Here is a 21,111-nt window from a genome sequence, read left to right on the forward strand (position 1 = left end):
CTGAATATGCCCGAACACATGTGTCCAGTATAAACACACCATTGCGTGGACACGTCTGTGTGTGTTTCCAATTCCATACTATCTTGAAAGTGCTTTAGCTTTCTAGAAACACAGCCATATAATTTGTTCTGACTTGAAACACTGCTCAGCAACTGCATGCCGGTCATCACGGCAGGTACGAGACCATTTGTTGCCAGGCTAAAGCAAATAGAAAACAAACTCCCAGAAAGCGTCACAGCACAGCACTTCCTTGTGAGATCCTCTCGGCTAAGGAAGGATCACCTGAGACAATAACGAAACAGAGACCTATAGGCTTTTCAAACAGTAACAACCAGCTCAGGGTTAGTGGCTCTTCCAGACCTTGATGGTTAATGATACCCTCAACCTTTGCTTTCAGACACTGGATTGCTGCTTAAGTAGCCTTTATCATCCCCCCACCCCACCCCCTCACCCCCGCACCTAATTTTTGGTGAGGATGCCCTTGAAATTAGATCATATTTGTTCCTGACAAAGCATATGCATATTGTGGTATCACTCTAAAACCAACGATTGGTTTTAGCTCTATGAAGAAAAAAAAAAATTCCAACAACCTTTCATGCTGAGATTTCTCATGCTAGTTCTCAGCACAGAAGTGATTTTTTTTTTTTTTTTAAGTTGCATAAAGCCTAGCAAGGTTTAAGTTTTCCCAGCAAGGAGAAAGTGTTTTTCAGCTGTTAAATTTTTCAGATGCTTTTTTTGAATTTGGATAAAACTCAAAAACATGTTTGTTTTAAAATGTAAACCTTTTTATGTACAGGTTTGCATATAGAGAAATGCCATTACTATGTTTAAAGGTACTTGCTTTTGAAATAAAGAAGTCATAGGCATTTAAATATAATAAACTGTTGCATTAGGAATGTCTCATTGGGCGCTAACATAAATACGATGTTCTGGAGGGCCACTGATACACGTTTGCTGGCAGGATCACTTATAATCCTGTTAGTGAATGTATTTCTGGGTGACAGCAAAGGGTGGCCCAGTTTGAACTGAAGAGCATCTTTATAGTCAGTATGCTTTTGAAAGACCTTTTACTCCAGTTGCATGAGACTTCTTGGCCCCAAACCTGCTTGATTCTTCAGCTTCTTGACTGGGCCAAAGTTGATACAACATATGTTATTTCAAGCACAAAAATGATGAAGAAACACACTGAGGTATAGCAGCAAGGCAGAGATGAGGGTACATCATCAGAAGGCCTGCCACCTGCCATTTTTAATGGGCCTAGTCACTCTTCAGTTTTAAGCAAATTATAGATCGCTGAATGGGAAAAGATATTATCTTGATCTACCCAATTTTTTTTCAAATGTTTTTATTGTAGGTTTTACACTGTGATCCACTGATTGTTTACACACATACATGGATATCTATCTATCTATCTATCTATCTATCTATCTACCATCTATTTATCTATCTATCCATCCATCCATTTAGATCTATCTCATTGAAATAAGGATGGGTGTGTGTATGTGTGTGTGTGTTTCAGAGGCAGAAAGTAACTCATCTACCCAAATTTTAAATCTTAAAAGATTCTTCATAATTCTATTGAGTATTTTATTATTTGGAGAGTTAAATATCAAGGTCTAGAAATTCAGCACACATCAAACTTCTAATCAAGGACTTTCCAAAATTAAGGAAAGTACCTGATCTTCTGCTTTCATCTTTGAAATGCCAACAAATTCATTTTTTCCCTTATTCACTCATAATTTATTAATTTATTCATTTTCCAAACATTTATTGATAGCCAACTATATGCCTCACACTACATACCTGCAACGTATTTCTAGCCCAATTACTTTAACAGTTGCTTTAGGATTTATGGCAGGGTTGGCCAGATGGTTCTTGAAAAGGAAAATCTCCCTGAGTAAAACAACCTGTTCACAGTGTTTCATATCTAGCAACCAAGAGCCCTGGTAGCATCTCTTCTAACCTCTTACTGTGGTTCTAGTATAAAATCAGAAGTCTAGTTATATTTACTTTTTATATTTAAGCTTAATTAAAAATATTGAGTGCAATCATGAGTTTTTAATGTCAGAATATTCAAAAACAACTTTCCCATAAGGTCTTCCTCACATATGATACATAGAGAAAATTTATACAATTTTTTTTGTGTTACAGAAATGCAGAAAACTGACCATTACCTACTTTACAGTGATTTTGAAAATAAATGAGCTAAAGCATGTTAAGTTCTAAGAAGTAGAGTAAATAAACAGATCACACTAGTGCCATCAGACAGTGTGTCTGCTCCCCTCTTGATGAGGACAGTATATATATGGTAAGAAGACAGGTCCTAAATATTTATTACTAGACCTTCTTTAGGTGGCCATGCCCTCCTAGTCCAGTAGAAGTGATATATAAGTATATGGCTAGAGCCCAATTCAATTATTTACATGGCCTTTCCAGAAAATGGCTAATGCTATAGACTAGAGACTCAGAAAATGCAGAAGACTGAACAATACACAAGTGGATGACACATTCGTCTCTCTCCTCATGATGTAGGTCATGGTTCAAGGTCATAGAATTAATAGTAGGACTTGCTACTTTTGAAGAGTGAAATGCTTTGAGGCTTTTAAGGAAATTTATTTTTATTTATTTTTAAAGACTTATTTATTTATTTATTTATTAGAGAGAGAGAGACAGAGAGCGGGAGGGGCAGAGGGAAAGGGAGAGAGAGAGAATCTCAAACATATGCTGCGCTGAGCGTGGAGCCCAAGGTGGGTGGGGCTCAGTCCCATGACCCTGAGACCATGACCTGAGCCGAAACCAAGAGTCAGATGCTCAACTGACTGCACCACCCCGGCACCTCCTTTAAGGGAATTTTAAATAAATTAACTTTATGTTTTGGAAATTATGATTTGGGCATTATTAAAGTATTATAATTGGACATGGGTTCATAAACATAATTATAGGCCACCTTTTCAAAAGACCTTCTTAATAATTCTTTCAATTTTTTATGCGTATAGTTAGTTGTCTCCTTAAAGTTATTCCATTTTCCAAAGCTTCTTACTGTCTGCACAAATGACAAATTGGCACATGCACATTGGCACAGGGAAAGAAGTAACTGCTAAGGTCACATAAGTAGGGATATGGCAGGCTTTAAGCACTGGAGGCCAAAGGCACTAGAAACATGGGCAGACAGCTTAAAATTGTCCTTTCTTATGTTTGTGCATTGTTTCTATATGGAAAATTACATTTCTCTGAGAGTATATGTGTAAATATGCATCTGCTAGTGTTTTGGCAACTCTAAGTTACCTAAATTAGTTTTGATCAACACTGTCGGATTTTTAAACCCACCAACGTAATAAAAGCAAGTTTAAAAAAACACAAACAAACCCTACAGTACATTGTGTGCTCTGCTGTTCCAAGCCTCAGCTTCAAGACAAAAGGAGAGTGAGACTTTGTCATTTGCTGGCTGTTAATAATCAAGAGAAGATCTGCCAGACAAGCTCTTCGAGGGCTCTGTCTGTCTGGACCAGGTATATACTGCAATACACAAAGGGCTTTGCAGGGGGAGAAAAATGAGTGTTCATGGACAATGATGCAGCTTTCTTAATTAAGATTTTCATTACTGATACATACATTAAGTTCTGCAACTGCAAGAGCCAAAGCACTGTCATGTGCAGGTAGATGTCCCTGATTCCATCTTCAGGCAGTAAAGCTAAAACATATTAAATGTGCACCCAGCAAATGTTGTGGGAGCCAGGAGAGACCCAGAAATATTTCTGTTGGAATGCAGAGAGGCCCCATTAAAAGCAAATTTGTAATGCATCTAATAGGCAGGAGAAAAGCTCATATCATTAGACGGGGTGTGCGCGTGTGTGTGTGTGCCTGTGTTCCTGTACGGGACTGCTTTGAGGTCCTGAGCCACAGAAAGAGGTAGTTACAGCTGACCTAGAAATAATCTCTATATAAATACATCAATAGCTCAGGCCTTAAAAGGAACTTTGATCTTTAAGTATTCCAATGCCTATTGTTGGGAAAGGAAATAAACGGCTGATTTTGGGTAGGGTTGGAAGATGGTGAAGACTCCTGTCCACAGCTGGCCCTGACTCTGTTCCTCTGGGTCACTCAGTCTATTTTCCCTGGATCCTCAGGCTGGTCCACAAGTCAGTGTGGTCTGCCAATGGGTGTGCTGTTCCCATGAAATAATCTGACTATGGTGTGGGGAAATCTTTCTTCTTAGATCAAATTATTTTTACAAAAAGAATTTTGCTAAGAGTTGAGAAGAAACTAAACTGCACAATCCTCAAAATGGATGAATATCTAGAGTGAATGTTTTTATTTCACCTTAACTAAAGCCCAATTCATTTTAGGGTTGTTGGTGCTATTAATGTGCACACAGTGCTCTCTTGTTTTTCTGGTTTCTAGTTGCATCCCTTCCTGTTTTAAAGTTTGCATCCATTTGAGGAACTACCCTCTCTGTCTCCTCTCTAAAGAAGACCTTCATCCCTTCATCTCTTGGTCATCCAAGAGTAGAGATGAGTGTTAGATGCTGCTCTTCATGAAAGATCATTTTATTACAACAGTCAAAAATTACACATTCGTTTCTTATTAGGTAAAAACATTTATCTGGAATTTAAATGTAATCCCCCATTTTATAAGAAGGAACAAGCCAGAATCCAACACCAAAATGGCTCAAAAGGAATTCTTCTAAGTATTTTGGCTGTAGTTCCTTGTTGTTTGGGTAAAAGGGAAAAATTCCAAATAATAGTGGCCAAGAAGATTTCTCTTGGATTCCTGCACCAAGATTCAGATCTCTGAAGTAGTTTTCTGGATCTTAGTGTACATTTCTGAAACTCTTTCCCTAGGTATATTACAGAGCTAAGGCAGAGTGGCAACCGCACAGCAGCTATGAGGTGGCAGGCCTCTGACCCTATTCTAGATGAGTGATGTTAATGACTGGTGGGAATAAGATGATGAAGAAATTGATTCTTTATACATAGAGGGATAGATAGTATGCAGACATCCTGTTAACAGATACTTCATGCATTTTGGGAAAAGTAAACAGTATTAAGATGCTTTCTAATGTTTACTGAAATGTACTGTTATAAAACTGGTTAGAGGAATATGTGGAAGCTATTAGTGAAGAACCAATGTAGTGGACATTATTTAAACCTTGTGATAATGGAAACAAGAAAGGGAAACAAATCCCAGGAGAGGATTTTGTTTTATTTTTCTTTAAAGATTCATTTACTTATTTGGGGTGGGGGGCAGAGGGAGACTGAGAGAGAGAATCTTAAACATACTCGGAGCTGAGCATGCAGCCCAACGTGGAGCTCGATCCCGTGACCCCGACCGAGATCAGGACCTGAGTCAAAACCAAAAGTCAGATGCCTAACCGACTGTGCACCCCCAGGCACTCCCAGAAGAGGATTTTAACTGGAGATTTCCTATTACTTCTCTTATGCATCGTTGACTTGCTTGTGAAGACCAGACCACAGGACATTATTAAAGGATTTAGGTGTACCTTTTACTCAAATTCTGTCATTGAGACACACGCTTCTCTTACCCAAAATACAGGGTTAATTTTAAATTAGAGGTGATAATTATTTTCCACATACCAAAAGCCTAGAAATTTACAAGGAGGAACTAAAGGTAGAATCCATTTTAGCCTACCAAATGTGTGGGGTAGCGTGGCCCATTCTAAATAAATACCTGGAAATGATTCTCTGGGATAAGGATGTTATGCCTGATTTGTCTTTAGTATCCCCACATTAGGAAAAATGAGGAATTACAAAGAGACTAGAGAAAGAATGCATAAAAGAAAAAAAAATATTAATTTTATCACCACAAAGATCTCTTGCACAAGATATCTCTGCAAGTGCCTTAGTAGAAAGCTTCTTTGAGTAAGTAGGTTGTTAGGTACCATCTATATATGTACTATATAGTCTATTTATGTATAGTCTATATATACATCCATACATGTCCTCTATCTATCTATCTATCTATCTATCTATCTATCTATCTATCTATCTATCTATATCCCTCCCCAGCTTTGAGCTGGCAACCATGATGTTTGGGGAGGAAAAGAGAAGGGTGATAAAGAACAAGAGGAATACTCATACTGTTATTTAATAGCACTCAACATTAATCATCATTACTGTGTCCCCATCTGGCATCTGAGTATAAGCTATGTTATAGAGAGGTATATAATAGGTGACGTTTTCTAAGAGCATAAGCAAGCCAGATATTCAGTACTCTGAGCCCTGGGAACACTGAGCCAGCTGGGTGGCCTCCAAGAGCACCGGGCACCACTGACACCTGGCTCTTAACCACATCCTCACACTTCCTGGGGGAGTCTGACTGCTCAGGCAGAGAACAAACTGTTGACTAGGCCTGGTTCCCACCACTCGCCCTAGTTTGTGGTCGGCCTAAAGGGGCTTCCATATAATCTTATTCTTTTTTTTTAAAGATTTTTATTTTATTTATTTGAGAGAGAGAGAGAGAGCACAAGAGGGGGTAGGGTCAGAGGAAGAAGCAGACTCCCTGCCGAGCAAGGAGCCTGATGCGGGACTCGATCCCGGGACTCCGGGATCATGACCCGAGCTGAAGGCAGTCGTTTAACCAACTGAGCCACCCAGGCGCCCCTTCCATATAATCTTTAACATGTTTTGCCTCCTCCTTCCTTTCTGGACACTGTCTAAGGATTTAAGGCACACACAACTTCCTTGTACACTTTTTTTTGCCGAGGACAGAGAAAGAATGCCCTGGAGCGCATGCCGTCCCTTATCATCTGCAAATGAACTTCTCGTGCTGAAAGAATGCTCCAGTCACCACGGAGAACAGCTCTGCACAACTTCCGCTCCTCTGAAAGACTCGGGGAACTCCCTCCAAGAACCCAGATGCTCCCTATCCCAAAACACAGGGAAGGCGCCCTGTCACAGTCTGTACCGTGGAGGCAGGGGCTGATGCTGTCAGGGCGGCGTTTCTGCCTCTCCAGCGTCTTTCACTTCCCCTGAAGTTGCTGGGAAGTATTCCCTGTCATTAAGTATGTAGTAACACACATGGGAGTCAGACGAGAGAGGGAAAGGTGGAGGACATTGATGACATGGCCTCTAGCACTTTATTTATGAGAACATCCAGAAATCTCTATCTACATCTGGTAGTAGAATAGTGTCAATTCTGCCCTGGAGACATGGATCAGGCAAAGTTGCCAGTGTGTGTTTTTCCCTTCCCAATAATTTACTGATTTTGGAGTCTGATGGCAGAGCTTAGATGATCATTTTTACACTCATGTGAGTGAACAATTAGCTGGCCTCTTTGGGGTATGGTGATGCCAAATAAATATAAATATATGTAATCAAGGGAAGTACGAACTGTCCCCCGCCCAGAGATCCTCAGGTCCCCTGACTGGTGCTTTGCTCCCCACCATATTTCTCAGGGGGGCAGTGGGGGTGGGTGATGCCACCAGGGCATAACCAACAGCGCTGGAGGCGCCCTAACAGGACTTCAGGGAGCATTGCCTTTGCAGTAAAGAATGTGACTAAGCAGCTAAACATGTGTTAGACTGCTTGTTTGCCCTTCCAAATTTCTATTGTGTCATTCACCTTTTCATTGTTGATTTATAATCACTCTTAAAATATTAGGGATATGTCACAATTTTTTCCCAGTATAAAAATATATATTTTTTTACCCCAGTGATTTTTATTTTCACATAATAAATTTTAATATATTTTCTTTAAGATTTTAGACTTTGGGACACCTGGGTGGCTCAGTCGGTTAAGTGTCTGACTCTTGATTTCGGCTCAGGTCATGATCTCAGGGTTGTGAGATTGAGTCCTGTGTTGGGCTCCATGCTGGGCGTGGAGCCTGCTTAAGATTCACTCTCCCCCTCTCCCTCTGCTCTTCCCCCTTCCCTCTCTAAAAATAGTATAATAATAATTAATTAATTAAATAAATAAAAGATTTTAGACTTTGGTTTTATGCTTGGAAAAAGCATCCCATATACCCAACATGAAAATATCCACTTATATGCAAAAATTACAAAAATTGGCACTTATAAAATTAGTGAAGATGCAGGGAAATGGGCAATCTCTTTTTTCATTGGTGGGGGTATAATTTGATATATGTTTACTTGAGAACAGTTTAGCAATAGATAAATTTTACTTTGACAGTTCCATTACTAGAAATTTATCCTAAGGAGATAATTAGGAAAGTGCATTTAAAAAATGTATATGTGTATAAAGATAGTTATTGTAGCATTGTTTAGTTAGAAAAAAAGTCCAAATATCCTAAATGTCCATCTATAAGTCACTGACTCAATAAATTATCCATAAACTGGAGTATAATGTAGCTATCAAAAAGATAATGTAGATCTATATTTATGAAATGGAAAATGCTTATTACAATGTTGAGTAAAAAAGCAGATTACTAGACAGCAAGCAACTCCTCCTTTCATTTTGGAAAGAGAAAGACAAAGAGAACGAAAAAGAGACAGATGAATAGATAAGTATGGAAATATATTTCCCAAAGCGTTAATAGTGGTTCTCTCTGGGAGGTGAGATTTTGAATTGATTTTATGTTCCTCTTCTTATATCATCATTGTAGCAAATTCAAACAAAACTAAGTGTATACTCCTTAGAAATAAAAGTCAGAACTTTTACTTTGGGGGGGAAAGATCTTAGATAAACCCTGCAACAGCTCCTAAAAATTCAAATATGAGTTTCATCGTCATTAGCAATTAGTAACTCTCTTAATAGGATGACATCACTGCCTGACCATTTTTCTGATGTGTGACATCACTGCCTGCCTCAAGGTTGGACAACTGCAGGTGATACATTGTAGTTCCTGCCTTATAGGACTTTAAAACTGAAATACTGGAAATAACCCAAATATCAATATCAAGGGCACAGTTCAGTAAATTCTAGGGGGTTACATGGTTGATAAAAAATTATTCAGAGGGGCACCTGGGTGGCTCGGTCGGTTAAGCGTCTGCCTTGGGCTCAGGTCATGATCCCCGGGCCCTGGGATCGAGTACCACGTCGGGCGCCCTGCTCATAAGGGAGCCTGCTTCTCTCTCTGCCCCTCCCCCCCCATTTTCTCTCTCTCTTGCAAAAATAAATAAATAAAAATACTTTTAAAAATTATTCAGATATTACAGTGGCATTAAAAAAAAAGAGTTTGTAATTATACCAGGAAGCACTTATATAATATTTAATTAAAAAATAGGATACAACTCTGTACATACAATGTATGCCCAATTACGTTAAAATCCAGAGAAGAGACCAGAAGGTAATCTAAAAAATTGTTAATAATAGTTGTTTCTGTATAGTGGCATTATAGATGTTTTCTCTGTACTCTATAGTTTCTTAATATTTTACAGTATGTGTGAATTATAGAGTCATGAAAGAAGTAAATATTAAAAAAAATACAGCTGCTTTGCTCAACAGCTGCCAAATCCTACCCCAGATGTATTTGCAATTTAGTTTTGAGTCAAATGGCCCTAATGTCATTTCCTAAAGGAATCTAGCAGAATGGGATGTGTTCAAATAAAGGAAAGCTACCCATTGCCACCTCCTCTTTCTGTTACCATTTCTTAATGCTTAGAGTAAATCTGAGTAAGGAATCCTATTTCTACTGGAAATTAGGAATTTCCACGTTCTTCAGGTCTTCTTCATATCTTGTCTTATGTTGCCAGATGCCAGAATTTAATTATTCTATAGTACTCTGGTATGTCTCTAGGTCTGGAAGTCGTTTTGGGAGGTTGATGGTGGAGGCTACCACTAGAAATGGAGGCTCAATCATTCATTTCAAATGGAAGTTCTTTGAAAAACAAGGATAGGTTGCTACATAAGATCTCCTGTAATTAATTAGTTTTCTTTCCTTTCCTTTACTACCTCCCATCTTCCTTCCTTCCCTCTTTCTTTCCTCCAATTATCTACCCACTCTTCCTCTCTCCCTCCCTCTTTTAAATAAATAGCCTTTCTGTACAGTTAGATGCCAGCTCTTAAAATTTAGAGCAAATTCACACAGTACCAATACCACACTTCAGGTAGATCATCTAATTGTTCCTAAATGATCATATTTTAGCAAAATGATGATGGGAGAAGTCAGAATTGTCACTCATATGTATACGATGCATGTTAGAGGCTTGGCAATAAGTCAGGCAGCAGGTATTTTTTGAGAAAGCAAGAAAATAACCAGGTAATTGCAGGATGGAGGAAGGAGTAGGCAGAACTTTTAAAGAAGGATCGATGTGGGTTTCTGTGTCTTTTGACAGAAGTTATCTAACCCCATGTTCCTGGCCTTTGGACCAAATGGCAATTTTCAAGCTTCCCATTGCTATGAGCTATTTGAGGGCAGGGATGGTACCTTATTCAACTCTGTTTTTTCTGTATACAACACAGTGCCTGGTGTAATGTAGGTGCTCACTAGCTACTTGGAGAATTGAACTGAGCTTTTTACTGCCTTTTATTTTAGCCTCAGTGAGGAAAAAAAAAAGAAACTAAAACCCCTACTGTCTTTTTACACATACTGGTTAAAACCCCATTTTAATTTGAACTCAAATATACATCTCTTCCAAACTTTCACCTTGGTCACTGAACTGCTGGAAAAAATCATCCGTGGGTGATTAACCCACCAGCTTCACCTAGGGCTTCCAAATTGCCAAGGAGAATACTACTAGGTTTCTCTGGTCAACTTGCTATCCCATTTGTCCCAGGAACTATTTTAAGCTTTCACTTTCCTCAAATCTCCACCTTACTTATTCTTAGCAGGACCCTGCCCCTCCAGGAGCTATCATTTGGAAAAACACTCAATCTCTCAGTACACAGCATGCACCTGCCCCCATCCTTTCCTTCTTCTTTCTTGTAACAATAGGAGATGTCCCTCCTCCAATACCTCCATTTATGCTCAGGATTCTAAGTCTCTAGCCTTACCAGGAATCTTACACTACTAATCATCCCAACCTCTTCTCTCTTCCATAAACTGAATCTCTCCTCTCTACTGTATGCTTCCCAAATGCATAGTAACACCAATATTTCCATTTTTCTCAAACAATCTTTTGACCTCACTCCCTCATTCCCAAGTCATTACACTAGCTCATTCTCCTTTCTTTATAGGAAAACTTCTAAGAGTTATCCATTATTTGTGGTCTCTATTTCTTCACCTCTCACTCTTTCCCCATACTATTACAAACAGGTTATTGCTTTTACCACTTCAACAAAACAGCTTTTGCCAAAGTCAACAACAACCTCCACATTAATATATTAAATGCATTTTTCAGTCCCTGACTGACTTGACTTCTCAGCAGCACGTCTCACTACTGACCACCCTCTTTGAAACATTCTCTTCTCTTGGCTTCTGTGCCAATGTTTCCTGGTTTTTCTCCTACCCCTAGCTGTTTCTTCTGAGGCTCTTTCACAGGCTCAGTTTTTGCTCCCAGCTGATTAAATAGTAAGAGTTCCTCGAGTCTCGGTTTGGGCCTTCTCCTCAATCTACTCCTGGCCCTAGGCGTATCATCCATGCCAAAAGCCTCATTTGCCCTCACTTTACGTCTGATTTCCAATGGTATATATTCAACTGCCTAGTCAATATGCTCACTTATCTTTATCAAAAACACCTCACACTGGACATCTCAAAAATAGATCCTATAATCTTCCCTCAATTCCCATTCTCCTTTGGTATTTCATATAACCATGAATGGCACCAACCTCCATACAGTTTGATGAGCATAAGACCAGTAGTCACAGTTGCTGTTTCTCTCTCCTCCATCTCCCACATACAATCCATGAGAATATCCTGTATATCCTGCTTCTGTATTATCCCTCGGTTCCATTTATTTTCCTTCCATTCCCAGTCATTAGCCTAGTCTCTGTCTTATCTGCTATGCTACAATAGCTTCCTTACTTTTGCTCCTGCAAAACCATTCACCACAATGGACTAGCTTGATCTTTTTTGTTTTTAACTTTAAATTTTAAGATTATTGTAGATTAGCATGCAGTTGTAAAAGATAATACAGAGAGATCTGGTATACCCTTTACCCAGTTTCACCCAACAATAATATCTTATATAACCATAGTAGAATATCACAATCAGGAAATTGACCTTGGTTTTACAATGGTACAATCCATCCATCTTATTCAGATTTCACCAGTTTTATATGCACTTGTGTGTGTGTGTGTGTATGGCTGTGTGTGCATGTATTTAGTTCTATGCAACTGTATCACCGATATTGATTTGCATGATCACCACCACAGTCAAGATACAGAATAGTGCCATCATAAGGCTATCTCATGCCATCCTTGATAGCCACAGGCAGTTCCATCTCTCCCCGACTCCTTAACCTTTGTCAACCACTAACCTGTTCTTCATCTTAATAGTTTTGTTATTTCAAGAATGCTATATAAATAGAATCATAAAGTATGTAATCCTAAGATTAGCTTTTTTCGCTCAGTATAATACCTTTGTGATTAATCCAAATTGTATGTTTTGAGGGTTACTCTTTAATGCTGAGAAGTATTCCGTGGTATGGATATACCACAGTTTGTTTAACCACTCACTCATTGAAGGTAATTTGGGTTGTTTCCAGTGTGGGGATATTATGAAAAAAGCTGTTATAAACATTGGTGTACAAGTTTTTGTGTGGATCTATTTCCACCTGTTTGCGATAAATGTGCAAGAGTAGTGTGATCTTTTTAGGATACAAAATTGATCATGTTACATTCCTTCTTAAGTTTGCTTTCCCATTGTCCTGAGGAAGGTCTTTAACGTGGCCTACAAAGATCCTGACATCATTGTATAACTTTTCAACCTCAATCTGGGTAGCTCTTCACCAAGTTCTCTCCATCCAGCTATATTTGATGTCTTCACCTATGCTGTACCCTCTGCTTAGAAACCTCTACCGCCACCTAATCTCATTTCTTGTTTTTCATCTTCAGATGTTAGCTCAAATATCACTTCCCAGGGAAGCTCCTTGCAAACTCGTAGACTCACTTAGATCTCCCTCTTAAATTTGCTCCTAGAGTTCCTGGAACTTTTATTTCATGGCAGCAAGTACAGTTTGTAATTATAAGTTCTTTTGTGTGTCCATTTGATTAATATGTCTTCCATCTCCCAAGTTGTAAGTCGAGTAAGGCAGAGACCATGTCTGTTTTGCTTGCCATTATATCTTCAGCCTTTAGTAGACATTCACTTTGTGTTTGATGAAATTTGGCCAAGGCTTTTAAGACAGATAGTTTTGGATTCAAGTTCTAAATTACTTACTAGGCATCCTTGAAAAAATTACTCAAAATACTCAATCTCTGTTTCATCTTCAAAATTAGGATTACAACAGCATCTACTTATTAGAGTAGTTTTAAAGGTTAAATCAGATAGCTGTTAAAAAGTATTTTGTCCAGTGCCTAAAGCAGGGCAAGTACTCAACACATGCTACTTCTTATTGTGATTATTAGTTTAACTAAAGATAAGAGTTTTTGTATTTTTTTCCCAATGAGGTTTTAGCCCATTATCTTAATTTCTTGCCTAGTCCCTGGGGTTCTGATTCAGGTAATTCTGAGAGTCTGAAAAGGAACCCTTAATTTAGATTTCCGGTAATTCTATGACTACAGGTTCCAACTCCAGCTATGTCTCCTTAGATGAGTACCTTGTTTAGCCTCTTGGCTATGGTTCTCATTTTCATATCACTCAGTACTTCCGCTTCTTGTTTTCCAGCCTGTGGATCAGAAGACTAGTAGGAATGCCTCCTCCCAAATCCTAGTTTCCAGAAAGAAGTTTTCTTTTTTCTTTTTTTTTAAAGATTTTATTCATTTGACAGAGAGAGAGAGAGAGAGAGAGAGAAAAGCAGGGGGAGAGGGAGAAACAGGCTCCCCGCAGAGCAGAGAACCCGACGCGGGACTCGATCCCAGGACCCCGGGATCACGACCCGAGCTGAAGGCAAGCGCTCAACCGACCGAGCCACCTAGGCGCCCCCAGAAAGAAGTTTTCTAAACACAACTTGTCTCTGTCTCATTCCTTATACTTCCCCATGGAGGTGAATCATCTTATTGGTAAGACAGCCATTGCTCCATGTCTCTTAATTAGGGGAACAGATCTATTGAGGTTTGAGAGGGCAGGAGTTTAGCTTTTTTCTCCTTCTCTTCCTGCTTAGACAAGTGGGAGTTAGTGACCTGGAAGAGTATTGCTCTTATGCAGATCCAAATTTTCCCTTGGGAGGGCTTTTCTAAAGTTTAGATAGAAGGGAAGGGAGTTAATGAGCCCATTTTACCTGTCATACATCCTTCAACCAAGCCTTATCAAAAATTTTTGTCCCCCAGCTATCAGTTTTTTTGTCTTGTTTTTCAATGGGTGTAGAACTTGAGTGGGAAAGAGCAGTGCCATTTACTGGACCCCCTCAAAGATTCTAACACTTAGGTTTATGTTTTTGCTTGGGAAATCATTCTTTTGCTCTTCATCTTTTTTTATATTCCAGCCATTTTTCAAGACCCAGCTAAATCACATTTTACATGAAGCTTTCTAGCCCTCAAGGTTCTCTTTCATGAATGAAATCCTATAGTACTTACTGGACTGTATCATTCCTTTTGGAATTGTCACTTATTGTCTGATATGCATACGGAATACTCAGCAGTATCTTTTCCTAATCCAATTTTGAGTTCCTTAAGAGCAAGCAAGGGCAATGTCCTAGATTTATGTTTTAGCTCCCTACTAAACACGATTCTTTTTGTGTAGTAAATGCTTAATAATATCTTATTATTACACAGCCCACTGACCAGGCTGTGATTTGAAGGATCAAGTTACAATTAATATGGTTTAGTGGCTGGATGGTTTCTGAAGGGGTGGTGGCAGAGGCCAAAGGGTGGAAAAAAAGGTTACGATGAGTATGTCCCTGAGCTGTGTACAAGCACAGTCTGGATACAGACAGGTAGTGAAGCTTAATCCTATTATGTGCTGAGTTTTCATCCTGGTAATATACTCCCCCATTTTCCTTTATGAAAAGCATATGGAACACATGGTCTGATAGGCAGAAAGGCTAAGAGAAATGCAAGTAGAGGGAGGTAATGTTCTTAGGTGTGGTAGACTGGTCTGCAGAGTGTTTTGATTCTCTGAATTAGTCAAAAGATTGAAAAAAAATAGCCACTACTACCACAAGAAAAAAATTAGAAGGGTCCTGAAAATGGTATCTGAGCAATGAAAGACAGTGAGTATTTTAAAGATCACTGAATTTAATTTATTCAACCTAAATGCATAAAAGTACAGGTGGGGACATTATTTATGCAGGTATATGCAAATCACTTTATAAAATAGGCAAAGCCCTTCTGCTTTTTATAAGTTGCCAAGGTGGTTCCTGATATTTTAAAAGCTATGCACCTTTAATGTAATTTCCTAAGAGTTGGAATCCCTCTGTTGGAATCACAGTCATTGTCAGAGCGAGTTTATTTTTTTTCTTTCCTCTGGGACTTCTACAAGGCTCTCATAACTATCACAAAAAGGGTGGTTTCCACAGAGATATGACTAGAAAAATCACTTGGAAATCACTGAGGAGCAAGTCACAATGTTCAAAGCAGAGAACAGGGGCTTTGAAAACATGAACCCATCTGACCTCTTGAATTTAGTACAGTGAATTCCTGAGCTCTGAAACATGGGGCCCGGCTGTGCATGCCATATTGGTGCTATAAGACTGGCAGTAGGTTGGCTGTGGCATGGTCTATTTCAAACTCCTTCACAGTGCCCAGTGTTGCATGTTCCCAGATGACATTTGGTTGGCAGAAGCTGGGCTTCCAAAGCTGGCAGTCTGGAATGCAGCCCACTATGTTTTGACAAACACATAATTGACCATCTGATCACCAGCCTACAGTCTGCATTCAGGTCACTTGGGGGACCTGGGCTTTCAATAGGTCTCTACTCCTCATCTTGTTCATCTTCTCAAACCTTTCTCCAGAAAGCAATATAGAGAAGACTTAAACATACCCACACATACCCTCCCATTTGCAAAAGAGGACATGGTCCATGAAACATAAGCTGTTGAAAATTTCCTTTAAATTGTCCTGGCAGCCCAGAGTGAACAAGAGAAAAGCACATTTATGGTGAACTCTAATTCAGAAAGAAGTAAGAGACATACTGAACTGTTTCCACACCAGCAGTATATACGTTGCCATTCAGCTCAATGGCTTGGAACTTCTTAGAAAAAGACAGCATAGGAAGATGAGAGGAAATTGGGTATTGCTTGACTTTAGGGGGATATTATTAAGAAATATTTCGATTTCAGGTGAAAGAAATGAAAAGCAGGACACTGGAAATAGCTTCTTCCTTATCTGCCTGACGCTCCCCCCAAAGCTACTGTGGGAGAAGGAGTCACACCTCTCTGGAGACCAGCAGGCAGCAGCTCAAAGTGAGGTCAAGTTCAAATTCTGGTCTCCTGTAAACCCCTGTAAAGAGTGCTTTGGTCTGAAATGTGGCCCTACACAACACATCAACCTTTCCCCTAGAAGGCAAGCATTGTGCACTAGGCCAAGACATGCCAGCATCACGCAGATGGCCGTGTCTATGTCAGCACTACCAGAGAGCCTCTCCTCTCCACGCCCATCCCCACTGCACAGTCCAGGCCCTTGGTTTTTCCCTTTGACCTGGTCTCCCTTTTTTCAATCATCCATTTCTACTGGCCAGAGTGCTCTTTTTCTAAAACATAAATCTGCTTAAAATTCTTCAAAGCCTCCTCAAGCCTGCCGCATCAACATCCAAACTCCCTCGCACAGCTTCCAAGACCCTCCGCAATCTGCCCCCTCCCCACTTTCCAGCCTCATCTCCCAGGCTCCCCTTGCAACCACCATGCTCCAGCCACACTGAACTACTGTCCTCCGGAGCTGGCTGCTGCTTGACACCTCTTGGCTTTGAAAAGGCTCTTTCTTTTTTTCATACCATGATCCCCTTTTCTTTCCCTTCCCCTACATTGACTTGGTAAACTGCAGTTCGTTCTGTAGACTTTTAGACCCAGCTTGCAGGTGGGCACTCCTTTCTTGTTCCTCTTGCTACATCTTGTTTATGCTTCCATTCCAGGGTCCATCATATGCCACAGCCTTTATTTACTATTTATCATCCCTACCAGACTGTGAGATTCTTAGCAACAGGGAGCATTTCTTATTTATCTTGGAGTTCCAGGAACCAAGCATAGTGACTAGCTTTCCATGAATGTTTGTTGACTGAAAACTGAATAAAGAGCTGTGCATGGTATTAATCAAAACTAAGCCAAGCAGTAGCATTAGCTTCTATAAGCTAAGCATGGAGCCTATTAGCAATCTAATGAAGGCAGAAGATCGCAGCAGTAAGGCACTTTCTGACGGTTATCACGGGGTGAAAGGAAGAGTGAGGGATAGAGGGTGTGATGGAGGAATGTCTTGTTAGCAGAGAATGTCACTGAGGCAATGAATTTTCAGCTTTTTCAATACTGAGTTTTCAATACTGAAAGGTATTGTTCTGAAAAAGAATCTGAGCCTGAACTGTAAAGAGGTCTAATTTGTAATAACTTGGTTTCTCAAATAGGCCAAGTCTGTGCTACCTGCTTTAAGGCAGTGGGGCAGGCTACAGAGGGCTCTTCTTTGTTTCTGCTAAAGAGTAATGGGATGGAAAACTCTTGGGGGGAACATTTGGAAGCTATTCAGTTCCCACTGAAATCTGTGTCAAATCCAGATTGGGACTTTGGACTAAATGCAGGGCCAGGGAGAGAAGGCAGAATTCTGCACCTGTCTGGAGAAGGCCACTGAAGAGGTACTAGGAGCTAGAAACACTGGGGAGATAACGTTCTGATCTGTTCCCAAGAAACTTTTCTTTTCCCTTTGATAGGTATCTGGGGCACCACCCCTGGAGCCATCAGCTATGTCTGTGGGGTACTTGAGGACAGCAGGACTGTCACAGGCCGTGTCACCCTTGAAATAAAAGCAGCCTCAGGGTTTGGAACAACCCAAGCAAGCATGAAGCCTGGCCCGGGGGTGGGACAATATTCCTATAGTGGGTATAGGAATGAGCTGTCAGCCCATTACAGGTCATTCTCTCAGCCCTGTCTCTGGTTAAAAACTAGGATCTCTCTAGAAGCTGCCTGATTAACGGTTGATGTAGCATAGAATCAGTTTCACATTTTCCTATGAGCCAGAAACAGCCTTTCAATTACATTTTTATCTCAAAGGTCTCCCCCTCGATTTCTAATCTGTGACACAGGTCTCCAGTCCCCTGTACTGCTTGTGTCTGAGGCTTGCCCTACAGTGCTGACGTCATAATAGCCGAGCCGTGCGGGCAGGAGTGCACTGTGCTGACTCATCCCCGGTGATGTGAGGATTAATGCCTTGTCTAACACGGAGCTATTATGTGAACTGTTTTTACACAAAAGAACTGTAACGAAAATGATTTGCCAGTCGGAGGACTAGAAATATGCAGTGCTAGGTAACTGAAGTAGGGATGTGGAAACATAAAGTGGTAACCATAAGCATGCACACTGACACCCTCCAAAGCATTGACAGACCTGATCTATCAACACAGAGAATAAGGAATAACAAGACTTGTCAGGGGCAGGGAGGATCCACCCCTGCTGTATAAATGCATTACACACAGTCCCCGTCGTCTTTGGGGAGTTTCACCAATCTCCCTTCTCTGTCAAATGGCTGTCACTTTGGACTTTAGCCTTATGGTCTGTCCTTTGGGGGATTCTGCTCTCCTGAATGTATTTGCAACTATCTTCTAGGAATGTTAGTGGAAGCCACACTCATGCAGGCGAGCCAGGGAACCCCCTTTCTGTGCAAATGATTACCACACAAGAAATACCTCGGAGTGAGAAGTCAGTGAAGTAAGACAGATGCTGCGAATAAGGGACAGCGTTCACCAGAGAGCTCAAAGCAGCTGGGAAGATACTGATGATTATTTATCACATAAGGTGACTGCCCCTACCTGTAGCATGTCTCGGGCGGTGTTTCATGTAGTTGAGTGACTATGATCATTTGGGTTCATTGCTGTAGAATCTCTTACAAGCAGTCCGAGGTAAAACTTATCCAACCCATTCCATGCAGCCTGGTTTGGGCTTTAAAGAACAAATATTCTCTGTTTTCATCTGAAATCAAGTTCCCTCTTTTTTTTTTTCTCCCTTTTCAAATGACTTCCCATCTTTTCTAAAAAAGGACGGTACCTTCTATAGCCCTCTTGGCACACGTAATCCCGGATTTCTCTCTCTCTCTCTTTTTTTTTTCTGGACTTGCAATGACAGGCACAATTTTAGCCTAAATGGATCAAGCCTTATAGTTCACGCTTGTACTTCTTGAGTAAAAGAGTATTGGAGATTTCGTCCATAAATGAAAGCTCTGACCCAGAAGCTGAAATTAAAAACTATTGGACCTAGAGATGGGGGTATAACTGAAGAATAAATAATTACCCACTGACTGACAGTGGAGCAAAAGCCTGACTGTTGCGGATATCTGGCTGAAGCATGTAAGCTCTAGTGGAGAGGAGCAGTGACTTCTGCAAACAGCAGCTGCGGCTGAGTAAAAGGCAGTCTTTATAGACGTTCAATGCCTGAGGCCCCGGTCTTTTCAGCCCCCTCACGGATGGCAACTACCACCACCACCAATAGCACCGATTCCAAACCCAAAGGAAGCTAATATATAGTGAAGAAGTGCTGGAAACCACAACAAAGTCAACGAGAAAACATGCCAATAAAGATCCGAATTTCCCAAATACGACGCCTTCTTGAAAAGTAAAGAAACCACTTTTACTTACATAAAGAGAAGGGGCAGGCCACAGACTGATGGTCACGGAACTGGAAAAACAAAAACAAAAACAAGGAATTAAAAACAAACCCAGTGATACTGTAGGGAGAAGGAAAACCAATCTAAGTTATAGACAGAACGGGTTGCTCCTGAGGATGGGCAGTAGGAGCCTGTTTTATTACCGTAGCCCGAGAAAAAAAAAGAGATCCAGCCCCATAAAATTTTCCAAAGGTGTAATCTCCTGCTATATGACCAACATAGTATTTCCAGGCACGAGGAGTGCCAACCTCTTTCTTTGTAAACTTCATTCTGATCCGAATGATATGGGTATTTTCTAGAGCTGTGCTCTTTAATACAGTAGCCACTATCTATACTTATCTATTTAAATTAGTTAAACTTGAATAAAAAAAACGAAATGTTTAGTTCCTTAGTCACACTAGCCACGTTTCAAGTGCTCAGTAGCCACCTGTGGTTGGTGGCTGCCTTAGAGGTAGGACATTTCTATCACTGCATAAGTATCTATTCGGCAGCACTGACTAGAATAGGTAAAATCTTTACTGTGTAGTACAAGACAAATTTTAACTAATTTTGACAAAGATGAATACAACTCTGATAAACTTTGGCTCTTCTAAGGGTAAATTCAGTATGTTTAATGTCCAGAAGATCCTCTGGACAGATGTAACACCTACATGCATTATCGCCCCTCAGCTGACAACCTGATGCGACGCAGCCTCGTGTTGTCTTGGTGCAGACTGAGGACCATATACTGCCTCCTCTGCCCCTTCTCTCCAGCCTAGGAGTGTCCCCTCCGACCAAATGATTTTAAATGAAAACATCTGTCTCCCAAAACACATCTCTAATGATGAAAACCTCAGGTTTGCAGGGAGTTGATCTTAACAGTTTCTCCTGTATTTCAAATCAGATAATTCTCCTTTGTAATCTTCAACTCACAAGCCAAATGAGCTATGATGGGACTGGCCTGCTCACCACTGTTTTGACAGCTTCTCTTATAGAAAAATAAAACAGAAGTAACAGAAGATCCATGAGAGATTAATAAACCAAACAGGGATACTGAAAAAGCAAAGCAGGTCTCTCTACCCACACCCCACTCAAATATATCAAGGACTTAATATATGCTGATTGAATTCTTGCCTCTCTGACACCATGATTTTAACCACTTCATAGAAGGCTTCCAGAAATATGCAAAACAAACCATACTAAAAGGGATCAAGTAGAAGGATGTGATTATATAACTTAGCACAGAATAAGGCTAAAGCAAACACAAACAAACCTGTCAAAGAGATTTCACTTCTCAACAAGTTTTCTAGACAAGTGCACTATCATAGAGGTTCCTCCAAAGGAAAAGTTTCCTCTTTATCACCTATGAGAAACCCTGTCC

General features: G+C 40.3%; 1 protein-coding gene across 15 annotated transcripts in view; it reads right to left on the reverse strand.

Moving 5' to 3' along the window:
- ZBTB20 (zinc finger and BTB domain containing 20) overlaps positions 1 to 21,111 on the reverse strand; it is a 797,562-nt gene that overhangs the window by 163,751 nt on the left and 612,700 nt on the right. For all 15 annotated transcript variants that reach the window (XM_032406586.1, XM_032406581.1, XM_032406599.1 and 12 more), the window contains one exon: positions 19,723 to 19,762. The gene's annotated coding sequence lies outside the window, so the exon portion shown is untranslated. The remainder of the gene's footprint in view (positions 1 to 19,722; positions 19,763 to 21,111) is intronic.

The sequence above is a fragment of the Phoca vitulina genome, unplaced genomic scaffold (genome assembly GCF_004348235.1).
Source record: "Phoca vitulina isolate PV1807 unplaced genomic scaffold, GSC_HSeal_1.0 scaffold8, whole genome shotgun sequence".
Classification (NCBI taxonomy): domain Eukaryota; kingdom Metazoa; phylum Chordata; class Mammalia; order Carnivora; family Phocidae; genus Phoca; species Phoca vitulina.